The sequence below is a fragment of the Ranitomeya variabilis genome, chromosome 2, assembly GCF_051348905.1.
Source record: "Ranitomeya variabilis isolate aRanVar5 chromosome 2, aRanVar5.hap1, whole genome shotgun sequence".
In the NCBI taxonomy this organism is placed as follows: Eukaryota; Metazoa; Chordata; class Amphibia; order Anura; family Dendrobatidae; genus Ranitomeya; species Ranitomeya variabilis.
In genome coordinates this window covers 767,384,804-767,400,575 of record NC_135233.1, presented here as the reverse complement: position 1 = coordinate 767,400,575, position 15,772 = coordinate 767,384,804, and positions in this window count along the sequence as shown.

Genomic DNA, 15,772 nt, shown 5'->3' with positions numbered 1-15,772 from the left:
TGAAGGAGAGAGGAAAAGCCGGCAATTGAATTACCGGCTTTTCTGCTATCTAGCGCTGAATTAAATATAAATATATATATATGTGTCTCACTGACATATATACAGTATATATATACCTATTCTATGTGTACACATTTATTCTACCTATTCTATTCTGTCAGTGTGATTTTACTGTACACCGCACTGAATTGCCGGCTTTTCTAGAGAACCCCGCTGCGTATTTCTCGCAAGTCACACGCATGGTCAGTGTGTAATCCATAATTTTTTTGTCCCCATAGACTTTCATTGGCGTATTTTTTGCGCAATAAGCTGACAAACGCAGCATGCTGCGATTTTCTACGGCTGTACAAGACCGTATAATACGGATCCGTAAAATACGGCAGATAGGAGCTGGGCCAGAGAGAATCATTGTACCGTATGCAATCCGTATTTTTGCACCTCTCATACGTCCGTAAAACACGCCAGTGTGATGCCGGCCTTAGGAATGTTAGATAGTGAGGTAATGAAGGTGTTGAAATAGAATTGTTTAGAGAGGTGCAGGGCAGAGTTGAATGTTTTTATTAGAAACTTATGATGGATGAAATCTTCGGACAAATTGGATTTTCTCCACAGATGTTCGGAGCACATTTCAATGTATAATAATAATGTTCAGTGCAGAGTCAGGACATGAAAGGGAGGATACTTGGGCCAATGATGACTGAAAATTCTTCATGAGAGTCTGCATGTTAATAGCGCACATATTTCTATGTGTGAAAAGTGAGGGTGTCCTGAGCGGGGTGACAGTTCTTGACAGAGAATGAAAGAAGGTTGTGGTCAGAGAGCAGGCATGGGGATTTAGTAAAATTATGTACTGAGCAGAGCCAGGAGAAGATGAGGTCCAGTGCATTTTCATCTTCATGCGTAGGAGAGTTAACAAGCTGAGAAAGGCTGAAGCAGGAGGTTAAAGGTGAGTAGCAGATGGGGAGAGGAAACCACCAATGGGGATGTTAAAGTCCCCCATGATGAGGGTGGGGATGTCACAGGATAGAAAATGTGGAAGCCAGGTTGCAAAGTTATTCAATAACAGACATGAGGGACATAAAAGGGCAATACACAACCACCACTGCAAAGGAGAAGGGCCAGTATAGTATAACAGCGTGGACAAGCACCTCCACCTTGTCTGCTCTCATGTCTGGAGGCATGTAAAAAAAATTGAGAAGAAATTCAGAAGATTAAGGGAATTTGAAAGGAAAAAGTCATGGATGTAGGAGGGTTTATTACACACTGAGCGTGAAATCTAGAGGACACTGTTAAAAGAGACAGAAGACACTGAGGGAATATTGAGATTTGCAGTGTTTCTGAGTATAGTAGGGGAGAGCTTCTTCGACTTGCCATTGCAAAAAGGGCCGGGGTTGGAAGAGATGTCTCCTGTGACTAGGAGAAAGAGGATAGAGAGAGTGAGCAGATGTTTAAGTGATTTGTGAGAGAGTCTCTTGTGTTGTATGGTGGGAGTGAATGGATCTGTGCAGTTTAGTATTGTGAAAAGAACGTCAGTGATGTACATAGCACAGGAGAAGAGAGAGGGGTTGATATGGATAATATGGATGGAGGGCACAGAGTTTGTTCAAGGACAGTAGATGTGAGTGAATGAAGCAGCCAAAATATAAATTATGCAAATGCATATGGTGAATATTTGTTCTAATGCAAATGTTCAGGATGTAGTATTCTTTGAATGTCTTACCTGACTCCTGCCCTGTCTAAATGCCATATTTAACTGCCAGGCACTTTGAAAAAATTCACTTGGAAAATAATGCGCATAAAACTCCCCCCGCATAAATGCTTAATTCACTTATTACTGTTACATGGGATAGGGATTTTCTCCAGAGTGGCTGCTCAATTTTATGGTATATTGCCTTTGTCCTTTGCAGTTTTAATATGAACAGGCTTTATTTCCACATGTCAGTCTGCTTAGATCTCAAGTGAAATTAAATGTTATTATTGGATTTTTCAATTAAAGGCCATTGACCTTAACCACTTCACCTTAAATAATATGTGGCTATTGCTAATTCTTTTATCTATTATCTTTCTTTTACATAAAAAAGCTTTCTGTCAAGGATATAATTAAAGTTTTTTCTGCTCTCCTGCATAAAGTTAGAACTATTTTATCGTACAAAAAGATATTATCCGCTGAAAAAACATCAAAGTCTGGAAACATCAATTAACTATATATTTTGAAATATAATAGTCTAGGAGAATATAAAAAGTAGAACTTATTATTACAAATTGTCAACTATGGCATCTTTAACCCCTTTCTTACATTAGATGTACTATCCCTTCGAGGTGGTATGGGCCCGTATGACCACCGACGGGATAGTACGTCTAATGCGATCAGTTGCACTCACGGGGGGAGCGAGGCTGATCGCGGCCGGGAGTCAGCTGACTATCGTAGCTGACATCCGGCACTATGTGCCAGGAGTGGTCATGGACAGCTCCTGGCACATTAACCCCCAGCACACTGCGATCAAAGATGATCGCAGTGTTCCGGCGGCATAGGGAAGCATCGCACAGGGAGAGGGCTCCCTGCGTGCTTCCCTGAGACCCTTGGAGCAATGCGATGTGATCGTGTTGCTCCGAGGTTCTCCTACCTCCTCCTCCCTGCAAGCCCGGATCCAAAATGGCCATGGGGGGCCTTCCAAGTGCCTGTGTGATCGCTGATCTGACACAGTGCATTGCAAGGTGTCAGATCAGCGATCTGTCACTTTACTGTGAAATCCCCCCCTGGAGCAATGTAAAAAAGTAAAAAAAAAAAAAATTATTTACATGTGTAAAAAAAAAAAAGAAATCCTAAATAAAGAAAAAAAAATATTGTTCCAATAAATACATTTCTTTTTCTAAATAAAAACCAATAAAAGTACACATATTTAGTATCGCCACGTCCGTAACGACCCGACCTATAAAACTGTCCCACTAGTTAACCCCTTCAGTGAACACCATAAAAAAAAGTGAGGCAAAAAACGACGCTTTATTATCATAGGGTTGGGGCTAAAGTTAGGGTTAGGGTTGGGGCTAAAGTTAGGGTTTGAATTACATTAAGGTTGGGATTAGGGTTAGGGGTGTGGTTAGGGATATGGTTGGGATTAAGGTTAGGGGTGTGCTTGGGTTAGGGTTTCAGTTAGAATTGGGGGGTTTCCACTGTTTAGGCACATCAGGGGCTCTCCAAACGCGACATGGCGTCTAATCTCAATTCTAGCCAATTCTGCGTTGAAAAAGTAAAACAGTGCTCCTTCCCTTCCGAGATCTCCCATGCGCCCAAACAGGGGTTTACCCCAACATGTGGGGTATCAGCGTACTCGGGACAAATTGGACAACAACTTTTGGTGTGAAATTTCCCCTGTTACCCTTGGGAAAATACAACACTGGGGGCTAAAAAATTATTTTTGTGGAAAAAAAGGATTTTTTAATTTTCACGGCTCTGCGTTATAAACTGTAGTGAAACACTTGGGGGTTCAAAGTTCTCACAACACATCTAGATAAGTTCCTTGGGGGGTCTAGTTTCCAATATGGGGTCACTTGTGGGGGTTTCTACTGTTTAGGTACATCAGGGGTTCTGCAAATGCAACGTGATGCCTGCAGACCAACCCATCTAAGTCTGCATTCCAAACGGCGCTCCTTCCCCTCCGAGCTCTGCCATGTGCCCAAATGGTCGCTCCACCCCCACATATGGGGTATCAGCGTACTCAAGACAAATTGGACAACTTTTGGTGTCCAATTTTTCCTGTTACTATTGGGAAAATACAAAACTGGGGGCTAAAAAATAATTTTTGTGGAAAAAAAATAATTTTTATTTTCCCGGCTCTGCGTTATATATCTCAATTCCAGTCAATTTTGTATTGAGAAGTCAAACAGCACTCCTTTCCTTCCGAGCTCTGCCATGTGCCCAAACAGTGGTTTACCCCCACATATGGGGTATCAGCATACTCAGGACAAATTTTACAACAACTATTGTGGTCCAGTTTCTTCTGTTACCATTGGGAAAATAAAAAATTTGGGGCGAAAAGATCATTTTTTTTAAAAAATATGATTTTTTATTTTTATGGCTCTACATTATTATCTTTTGTGAAGCACTTGGTGGGTCAAAGTGCTCACCACACATCTAGATAAGTTCCTTAGGGAGTCTACTTTCTGTAAATCATGCAGCTGTGTCAACAAAAACTAAATCACTGAGCAGTTGCAAATACTCGGAGACCACCCGAGCGTGCTCGGAAAGACCCGAGCAACGAGTATACTCACTCATCACTACTCATGCAAATTGCCTCTTCTCAGAAAAAGAGGACTTAACTCTATAGCACCACCTGTTGGAAGTAGCAATCCTACAAGTCACAATCTACCCTTTAACGAGTCGTGCAATGTGACTTAGGATAAAAGCCAAATCAGTATCTTAATTCGCAAACACGCTGTTTCGGGCTGTCGGCCCTCGTCAGTGCGAAGCATGAGAACTGATTTGGCTACTCATTAAGTGTTGATAGAAAAATAAACTTGGGAAGCTTTGTGCAAAATAATATTATTTTATTATACTCTGTAATACACACCCTATATTTTCGACTCTAATCACGAGACAGCAATGTTGCATTAAATTATAGTGAAAAATATATTTTTTTTCTTTAAAGGAAATGATATTTTTCTTACATGACAAAAAAAAATAATGAAAAAGAACCGAACTGATTTTGAGTAGGCTGAGAAAATAAGTGACTGCCTAGACCAGCATATACAATTCTATATACAGCATGTGCTGATGACATACGGAGAAATACTCTGTATGACACAATACACATTATTTTTTTCATACTGTGAGATATTTGAAATTTTTGTCAATACCATCTTGAATATTGTGCTTTCTGCAGGTAATTACAGGATAGAATTTCTCCTGAGATCTGATTAGGCAGTCTCTCCCGTACATTAAATTTGAGCAGGTCATAGTTTGTAAGCGCTCAGCAGAAATGCCGTTGGTCACATTTGTTTGCTTGCAGGTCTTTTGTGAGTGATCATAATCAGGTAAAAATGGAAGGTTACTCATACCGAGTGAAAAGGAAAGGTAATTTTTCCTCTGAATGGTTTGTTAGACTGTACACTAACAGCAAAGGCTTTTATTCCACAGATGTGTCTTAGAGATGCTTTGCGATTCCCTGTTGTTACAGTGCAGTATCACTTATTAGATGAATACAGAGACACTTTTACTTACTTTACTGAAAGTAGGGCACCAATCTCCTTCCATGAGCTAGCAATGGCTTAAACACACTGCTTATTGAAATCATCAAAGGATAGAGCCCTCGCTTCAATTGCGAGAGACTTTGGCAAAAGAAAATTGTGCTTGTCAGTAACACAAAGGATTAAAAGTAAGCTGTTATTCTGGATGTGCTTCTGTTGAAGGTAATAATTTGTCCGATAGACCATTTGTTTCACTTGAAAATTGTTGATGTGCACAACATAATACTGGGCAATTTAATATAGCCAGTTTTGTCAAAGTCGATCCCAATAAATAACCAACTTGGCACAATAGCAAAGAAAATGTCTGATACCTTTAATTGAAGGATATAAGAAAGGATGTGTAGAAGTACAGTACTTTGTACTCCACACTCTGTCGAACCTCTCATTTCATCTTGCTATAAGGAATGGTTAGATCAATAGAAAGTAAGTTTTATCTTTTTCAGGATAGATATCAAGTCTGTTGGAACTTTTAAAGTCAATGTTATTAATGCAACGCTACAGTATAGTCACATCTGCCAAAATGCCTTTTAAATAAGTGACACTCCATGGGTTTTTCCCACTGTCAATCGTGATGGCATGTCACTAGGACAATGCTTCTCCATCTGTGAGACTAATAAATAATAATAATAATAATTTTATTTATATAGCGCCAACATATTCCGCAGCGCTTTACAACTTATAGAGGGGACTTATACAGACAATAGACATTACAGCATAACAGAAATCACAGTTCAAAACAGATACCAGTAGGAATGAGGGCCCTGCTCGCAAGCTTACAATCTATGAGGAAAAGGGGAGACACGAGAGGTGGATGGTAACAATTGCTTTAGTTATTTGGACCAGCCATAGTGTAAGGCTCGGGTGTTCATGTAAAGCTGCATGAACCAGTTAACTACCTAAGTATGTAACAGTACAGACACAGAGGCTATTAACTGCATAAAGTGTATGAGAACATGATGGAGGAACGTGATTATGTTGTTGTTTTTTTATTAATAGGCCACACAGGGATAATTAGGTTAATGCGTTGAGACTGGTCAGTTAGGAACACCCTAGTTGCTTTGTGAAGCTCAGCTATGGAGGCAATATTTGAAGTGAATTTAATGAGAAACCGTTGTTTTAATTTTTTATAAATCAATAGTACACATGAAAATAAGCAACTTTGTAATATATATTATCAGAGAAAACTACTTCTTTCTCCTCCAGGATTGGAATTAATTATCGATACGTAAATGAAATCTGTAAAATCTGTTTTGAGTGAAGGCAGGTTTCTCCTGAGATAGGATTTGACAGTTGGAGTTTTTAATTTCTATAGAAAAAAGATGGGAGGAGGAGGCAGGACAGACAGACCTTCTGCTGCAAGTTCTCCTTAAATGGTAGTTACAGCTCTCCATAGAACTTTATGAGAACCAACTATCTCAGTAAGGCCACGTTCGATTGCTCAGTATTTGGTCAGTATTTCACCTCAGTATTTGTAAGCCAAAACCAGGAGTGGGTGATAAATACAGAAGTGGTGACGTGTTTCTATTCTACTTTTCCTCTGATTTTGGTTTACAAATACTGAGGTAAAATACTGACCAAATACTGAACGTGTGAACGTGACCTAAGAGGGAAAATCTGTATTCATTGGGAACAGATTTTACTAGTGAATTGAGAATTTTGGGGATAAAAGAAAAGTCCACGAGGAGAAAGAAAAACATTTTTCTAATAAAATTTATTGCAAAGTTTATTATTTTCACATGTAAAATTAATTTTGGAAAAAAATAAAATAAATAAAATTCAGGTTACTCCTTTAAGGGGTTGTCTCACCTTAGGGTACAAGTCTGCAGTCACTCTATGTGACTGCAGACTTGTGAATCCTCACAACGTGCTGTAAGGAATTCCTGGTGGTGGCTCTGTGAGCTGCGGGCATGTGACCACCAGTATATGATTTGCATACGTGTGGTCACATGTGTTTGCACTGTAGGGATTGTACTCACTCAGGTGCAACGGGAGGAAACCAGGAGGTAAGTTCCTTTAAATGTTCATTTGGGTTTATTGCTTCATAAACCCCAGAAGCACAAGCAGAAAATAAACAGCCTTTAGATCAGGCAAAACAAAAGTTTAAATGTCCATAGCAGGGCTCTGCTCTGCCAGGCCTGTAGACAAACAGGATGGGGAAATGTCCAGTACTCAGTCTCGGTCTGAATCAAACACATAGGAGGCCTTCTCCCTCCCAACACACAGACCATGTGCCAAGCAACAGCCTCCATTCTATAGGCTGTAACAACACCCAGAGGTGAATGATGTGGGTAGCCAGACCCGGCCATCTCTCATAGCTACCTGCAACCCGTCCCAGGTGCACCAAACAAACCTCTTAGTGCTTACGTGCGCTAAAGAAGATACTTTGGGTTACATCACAGAGCGCAGCTATCTCTGAGACACATACCTCCCATCAACTATGCAACCTTTAGCCACACTACAGCACAAATTAGGACAAGTGCACGTGTTACATGTAAATACCATAGGGCAGTTAGTGGACACTATTTTGATAAAAAAAAGCGTAAAAGCAATTTTACCTCGACAAGGTGTACCCTATTGGGATGGTCCTATCTCTAGTGATTTACCTAAGTGCCTGCAGGCCTCAATAAATGTTGAAGCGCAGGACTCAAGCACGAGTGTTTAAAGGGAATCTGTCACCCCAAAAATCGTATATGAGCTAAGGCCACCGGCATCAGGGGCTTATCTACAGCATTCTGTAATGCTATAGATTAGCCCCCGATGTAACCTGAAAGGTAAGAAAAACAGGTTATATTATATTCACCTGGGGGCGGTCCCGCTGCGGTCCGGGTCTGATGTGCGTCGTGGTCCGGGTTCAGCGCCTCCTATCTTCATACGATGACGTGCTCTTCTTGTCTTCCTGCCGTGGCTCTGGCGCAGGCGTACTTTGTCTGCCCTGTTGAGGAAGGAATAAGGAAAATCGGAGTGCTGACTTCATAAAATAAACATAATTTTATGATACAATTATACATAATGACATATAGAATAAAAATGTAGAGGTAAGTGCCCCAAGAATGAAAGGTTAGGGTAAGATACAATTCCACATTGTACATAGACGTATAGTATTAGAAAGCAATGTAAACAAAATACTCTCACTGTGCAAATATTACAGTTTTTGCTACTCTAGTAGACAAAACCATATACAGTATATAATAGACATAAAGTGCTTGTGCTGAGATGTGCTGTTATTGTTGTAAACCTTGTATGTGGAAAAAAGGCATCAGATAGGCATGCATGCCTATTATCTGGTGCACAGACCAAAGAACTCCCAGGGGCTACTGAAGAAACGTTCAGCTATCAAAGAAGTGTGGCAGTGGCCACTGAAGCTGTGAGCATATAACACAGCCCACGTAGTATATAACACAGCCCAAGTAGCATATAGCACAGCCATATAGCATATAACACAGCCATGTAGTATATAACACAGCCCACTTAGCATATAACACAGCCACACAGCATATAACACAGCCCATGTAGCATATAACACAGCCCACGTAGTATATAGCACAGCCACGTATAGTAGTATGTAACACAGCCACGTAGTATATAGCACAGCCACATAGCATATAACACAGCCCACATAACATATAGCAGAGCCACGTAGCATATAACACAGCCATGTAGTATATAACACAGCCACATAGTATATTGCACAGCCACGTAGTATATTGCACAGCCCACGTAGTATATTGCACAGCCATGTAGTATATAGCACAGCCCACATAGTATATAACACAGCCCACGTAGTATATAACACAGCCCACGTAGTATATAGCACAGCTCACATAGTATATAGGACATCCCATGCATTAAATTACACAGCCCACGTAGTACATAGCACAGCCCACATAGTATAGAACACAGCCCACGTAGTATATAGCACAGCTCACATAGTATATAGGACAGCCCATGCAGTAAATTACACAGCCCACATAGTACATAGCACAGCCCACGTAGTATATAACGCAGCCATGTAGTATATAGCACAGCCGCATAATATATAGCACCGCCACATAGTATATTGCACAGCCACGTAGTATATTGCACAGCCATGTAGTATATAGTACAGCCCACGTAGTATATAACGCAGCCATGTAGTATATAGCACAGCCGCATAATATATAGCACCGCCACATAGTATATTGCACAGCCACGTAGTATATTGCACAGCCACGTAGTATATAGTACAGTCCACATAGTATATAACACAGCCCACGTAGTATATAACACAGCCCACGTAGTATATAGCACAGCCCATGCAGTATATAACACATTCCACGTAGTATATAACACAGCCCATGTAGTACATAGCACAGACCCCGTGGTATATAACAAAGTCCACGTAGTATATAGCACAGCCACATAGTATATAGCACAGCCCACGTAGTATATAACACAGCCCACATAGTATATACATAGCCCACATAGTATATACACAGCCCACATAGTATACAGCACAGCCCACACAGTATATAGCACAGCCACATAGTATATAGCACAGCCCACTTAGTGTATGGCACAGCCCATGTAGTATATAACACAGCCCACATAGTATATAGCACAGCCACATAGTATGTAGCACAGACCACGTAGTATGTAGCACAGTCCACGTAGTATATAGCACAGCCACATAGTATATTGCACAGCCACATAGTATATAGCACAGGCCACATAGTATATAACACAGCCCACGTAGTATATAACACAGCCCTTGTAGTATATAGCACAGCCCATGCAGTATATAACACAGCCCATGTAGTATATAACACAGCCACACAGTATATAGCAGTGTGGGCACCATATCCCTGTTAAAAAAGAATTAAAATAAAAAATAGTTAGATAATCACCTTCCGGCAGCCCAGGCCTTTAGCGATGCTTCCGCCAGGTCCGTTTCCAGTGATGCTTTGTGGCAATAACCCGTGATAATGTAGCAGTCTCGTGAGACCGCTACGTCATCTGGGGTCATTACCGCAAAGCATTACTGGGACCGGAGCACGATTTTTTTTTCATTATTATTTTTAACATTATATCTTTTTACTATTGATGCTGCATAGGCAGCATCAATAGTAAAAAGTGGAGCGGTGTTTAAATCCCGTTCCAATATCGCTGATTGGTCGCGGCCGGCCAGGCGCGACCAATCAGCGACGCGGGATTTCCGTTACAGACAAACAAACAGACAGAAATGGACCTTAGACAATTATATATATAGATTATAGGTGTCTGATAACTCCTTTAACCTCTTCACGACCCAGCCTATTTTGACCTTAATGACCTGGCCATTTTTTGCAATTCTGACCAGTGTCCATTTATGAGGTAATAACTCAGGAATGCTTCAATGGATCCTAGCGGTTCTGAGATTGCTTTTTCATGACATATTGGGCTTCATGTTGATAATTTTTGCATTTATTTGTGAAAAAATGGGAATTTGGCTAAAATTTGAAAAATGTCGCAATTTTCAAATTTTGAATTTTTATACTGCTTAACCAGAGAGTTCTGTGACACAAAATAGTTAATAAATAACATTACCCACATGTCTACTTTACATCAGCACAATTTTGTAAACAAAATTTTTTCTTGCTAGGAAGTTATAAGGGTTAAAATTTGACCAGTGATTTCTCATTTTTACAACAAAATTTACAAAACCATTTTTTTTAGGGACCACCTCACATTTTAAGTCAGTTTGAGGGGTCTATATGGCTGTAAATACCCAAAAGTGACACAATTCTAAAAACTGCGCCCCTCAATGTGCTCAAAACCACATTCAAGAAGTCTATTAACCCTTCAAGTGCTTCACAGCAGCAGAAGCAACATGGAAGGAAAAAATGAACATTTATCTTTTTTGTCACAAAAATGGTCTTTTAGCAACAATTTTTTTATTTTCCCAAGGGTAAAAGGAGAAACTGGAACCCAAAACTTATTGTACAATTTGTCCTGAGTACGCCGATACCCCATATGTGGGAAGGGGGGAACCATTGCTTGGGTGCACGACAGGGCTCAGAAGGGAAGGAGCGCCATTTGACTTTTTCAATGAAAAATTGGCTCCAATCTTTAGCAGATACCATGTCGTGTTTGGAGAGCCCCTGTGTACCTAAAGATTGGAGTTCCCCCACAAGTGATCCCATTTTGGAAACTAGACCCCCGAAGGAGCTTATCTAAATGCATAGTGAGCACTTTGAACCCCTAGGTGCTTCACAAATTGATCCGTAAAAATGAAAAAGTACTTTTTTTTCACAAAAAATTTATTCTAGCCTCAATTTGTTCATTTTCCCATGGGCAACAGGATAAAATGGATCCTGAAAGGTGTTGGGAAATTTCTCCTGAGTACACCGATACCTTACATGTGGGGGAAAACCACTGTTTGTGCATACGACAAGGCTCGGAAGGGAAGAAGAAGCGCCATTTGACTTTTGAATGAAAAATTAGCTCCAATCGTTAGCGGACACCATGTTGCGTTTGGAGAGCCCCTGTGTGCCTAAACATTGGAGCTCCCCCACAAATGACCCCATTTTGGAAACTAGACCCCCCAAGGAACTTATGTAGATGCATAGTGAGCACTTTGAACCCCCAGGTGCTTCACAAATTGATCCGTAAAATGAAAAAGAACTTTTTTTTCACAAAGAATTTCTTTTAGCCTCAATTTGTTCATTTTCACATGGGGAACAGGATAAAATGGATCCTAGAATTTATTGGGCAATTTCTTTTGAATACACCGATATCTCACATGTGGGGGCAAACCACTGTTTGGGCACACGGCAGGGCTCGGAAGGGAAGGAGCACCATTTTACTTTTTGAATGTTTGAATGAAAAATTAGCTCCAATTGTTAGCGGACACCATGTCGCGTTTGCAGAGGCCCTGATGTGCCTAAACAGTAGAAACCCCCCACAAGTGACCCCATTTTGGAAACTAGACCCACCAAGGAACTTATCTAGATGTGTGGCGAGCACTTTAAACCCCCAAGTGCTTCACAGAAGTTTATAACGCAGAGCCGAGAAAATAAAAAAATCATTTTGCTTTCCTCAAAAATTATTTTTTAGCAAGCAATGTTTTATTTTTACAAGGGTAACAGGAGAAATTGGACCCCTAACGTTGTTGTCCAGTTTGTCCTGAGTACGCTGATACCCCATATGTGGGGGTAAACCATTATGTGGGCAAACGTCGGGGCTCAGAAGGGAAGTAGTGACATTTTGAAATGCAGACTTCTATGGAATGGTCTGCAGGCATCATGTTATGTTTGGAGAGCCCCTGATGTGCCTAAACCGTAGAAACCCCCCACAAGTGACCCCATTTTGGAAAATAGACCCCCCAAGGAACTTATCTAGATGTGTTGTGAGCACTTTGAACTCCCAAGTGCTTCACAGAATTTTATAACGTAGAGCCGTGAAAATAAAAAATAATTTTTCCCCACAAAAATAAATATTTAGCCCCCAATTACGGTACTTATTTTCCCAAGGGTAACAGGAGAAATTAAACCCCCAAAGTTGTTCTGCAATTTTTCCTGAGTTCGCTTATGCCCCATATGTTTGGGTAAACCACTGTTTGGGCACACGTCGGGGCTCGGAAGGGAGGTAGCACCATTTGACTTTTTGAACGCAAGATTGGCTGGAATCAATGGTGGCGCCATGTCGCGTTTGGGGCCCCCTGATGTGTCTAAACAGTGGAAACCCCTCAATTCTAACTCCAACACTAACCCCAACACACCCCTAACCCTAATCCTAACCCTAACCATAACCCTAATCACAACCCTAACCCCAACACACTCCTAACCCTAATCCCAACACTAACCCTAACCACAAGCCTAACCCTAACCCCAAAACACCCCTAACCGTAATCTTAACCCTAATTCCAACCCCAACTCTAATCCCAACCCTAACCCTAAGGCTATGTGCCCATGTTGCGGATTTATGTGCCGTTTTTGAAAAATCCGCAGGTAAAACACACTGCATTTTACCTGCGGATTTCCTGCGGTTTTACACCTGCGAATTCCTATTGAGGAACAGGTGTAAAGCGCTGCGGAATCCGCAAAAGAATTGACATGCTGCAGAAAATACAACTCAGCGTTTCTGCGTGGTATTTTCCGCACCATGGGCACAGCGGATTTGGTTTTCCATAGGTTTACATGGTACTGTACAAAGCATGGAAAACTGCTGCGAATCCGCAGCGGCCAATCTGCTGTGGATCCGCAGCCAAATCTGCACCATGTGCACATACCTTAATTCCAACCCTAACCCTAATTCTAACCCTAACCCTAATTGCAACCCTAACCCTTTTTCTAACCCTAGTTCTAACCCTAACCCTAGTGGAAAAATAAAAATATTTTCTTTATTTTATTATTTTCCCTACCTGTGGGGGTGATAAAGGGGGGGTTATTTACTTATTTTTTTATTTTGAACACTGTGATAGGTTGTATCACAGTGACTAAAATGTACCTCGGGAATGAATGAATCTGCCGGCTGGCAGATTCGGCTGGTGCACTGCACATGTGCCCACCATTTTGGAAGATGGCGGCGCCCATCGCTAAAGACCGCCGGCAGCGGTAGGGACGCTAGGACTCAGGAGGCACAGAGGGGGTGAGATCGGACAGCGGGGGGGATGGAGGACAGGACGGGGGACCGAGGACAGGACGGGGGGCGGAGGAGAGGACGGAGGGGAGAGGAGGGCTGACGGCGGCGGCAGATCGCCGCTGTCAGTCGGTTGCGCGGGTGGATCAGGGTCTCCAGCCATGGCCGATGATATTGCAGCATGGGCCATGGCTGGATTGTAATATTTCAGCAAGCTTGACTGGTGAAATATTACAAATTGCTCTGATTGGCTATTTCACTTTCAACAGCCAATCAGAGCGATCGTAGCCACGTGGGGGTAAAGCCACCCCCCCCTGGGCTGAAGTACCACTCTCCCTGTCCCTTCAGGTTGGGTGAAATTACAGTTAACCCTTTCACCTGACCTGCAGGGAATTGAGATTCAGTTTGTGGTTTACTATTTCTAACACTGCTGAAGCATCAGACAGCAAGCTGATATCAGTTTACATCGCCTTCCAGGCTTCCTCATGTTGCCCTACAGCGATGACACCTTCCGGATTATCATACCTTATACAGTGCCTGTTAGTACCTGGGCCTTCAGAGTTCAGCGGTTTCTAGCAGAGCACAGTTTGTAAGGAAGAGTTGTTTTCCATCTCCAGAGTCACTAGATAAGTATCTCTCTCTTCTGTAGAGTGTAAGCTCTTATCGTCAGAAGGGTCATTTCGTTCTCCTGCTAAGTGTAAGCTGTTATGGTTAGCGGTGTCCTCTCTTTCTTTTATCTAGAGTCTAAGCATTTATGGTCAGTGAGGTACACTCTCTCTGTCTCACCGGAAAAGCATAAGCTCTTATGGTTAGCGAGGCTCTCAATCTCTTCTCTCCCCCATGAGTATTTTAGGAGCAATCACAAGCTTTCCAGTGTTGAGATTCGGGCAAATTTATTCTCTATAAATCATATTTTTGGGGGAAGATTCTGCAAAGTCGGTGAATTTGAATTTTAAAAGATTCACTTACTTCTATTTGGAAGCTATATTATGTGCAGAATCAGAATCTAAAAACTTCTAGTCTCTCTCTTCAGTCTATCAGTGAATGCACACCACCTTTACATTACATTGTCAATTATATTAAATATATTAATGACATATTATTTTAAATATATCAAAGTGTAAACTCACAAACAAAAAATAAAAGCACTTTCAAAAGCCTTTAGGTGCCTTTATTTGACACATATTATAGTTTAGAATTGTTAGACAAGGGTTTATGAATATAATGTTGCAACCAATCTTGTTCATAACTGAGTATTTCAAGTTTAAAACAGATCTATCAAATTGCATGCATTACTAAATAAATCTATTAGACTTGATGAGTCTGGTGTACATCCTAGGCAAATTCATTTCAGAATAGTTGTATAATTATTTCTGAAAAATGTACTCTATCTCTCCCACCCTGGCTTGAAAGGCAGCTCCATAGTGTCATCCTTCCCCTGCTACTGAGATCTCACACTGCTCAGTACAAGCTACAGCTCATTTCGTTCTAAATGTGGACTTAAAAAATCCTCATCTTAATTTTAGTAATATAAAGCTATTCTGACACGGATTTTCAAAGTAAGTATACCAATTTTATTAGGACCAAAAGATCTATTTAATAATTATTACAATTTATATTGTGAAATCTGGAAGCAGACCCACTTTGACATTACATAAATACAGCCCTGGCAAAAATTAAGAGACCACTGCACAGTTTTATAAAAATCAGCTTCTCTACATGTCTGACTGCTAGTGTTGAGCATTCCGATACTGCAAATATCGGGTATCGGCCGATATTTGCTGTATCGGAATTCCAATACCGAGTTCCGATATTTCTGCGATATCGGAAATCGGAATCGGAAGTCCCCACAGTGCAAAAATCACTATAATGGAAAGTGGGCGGTGCGTGGGCGGAGACTGCGTGTCCCTGTGCGGGCGGGGTCTGTGCGAGT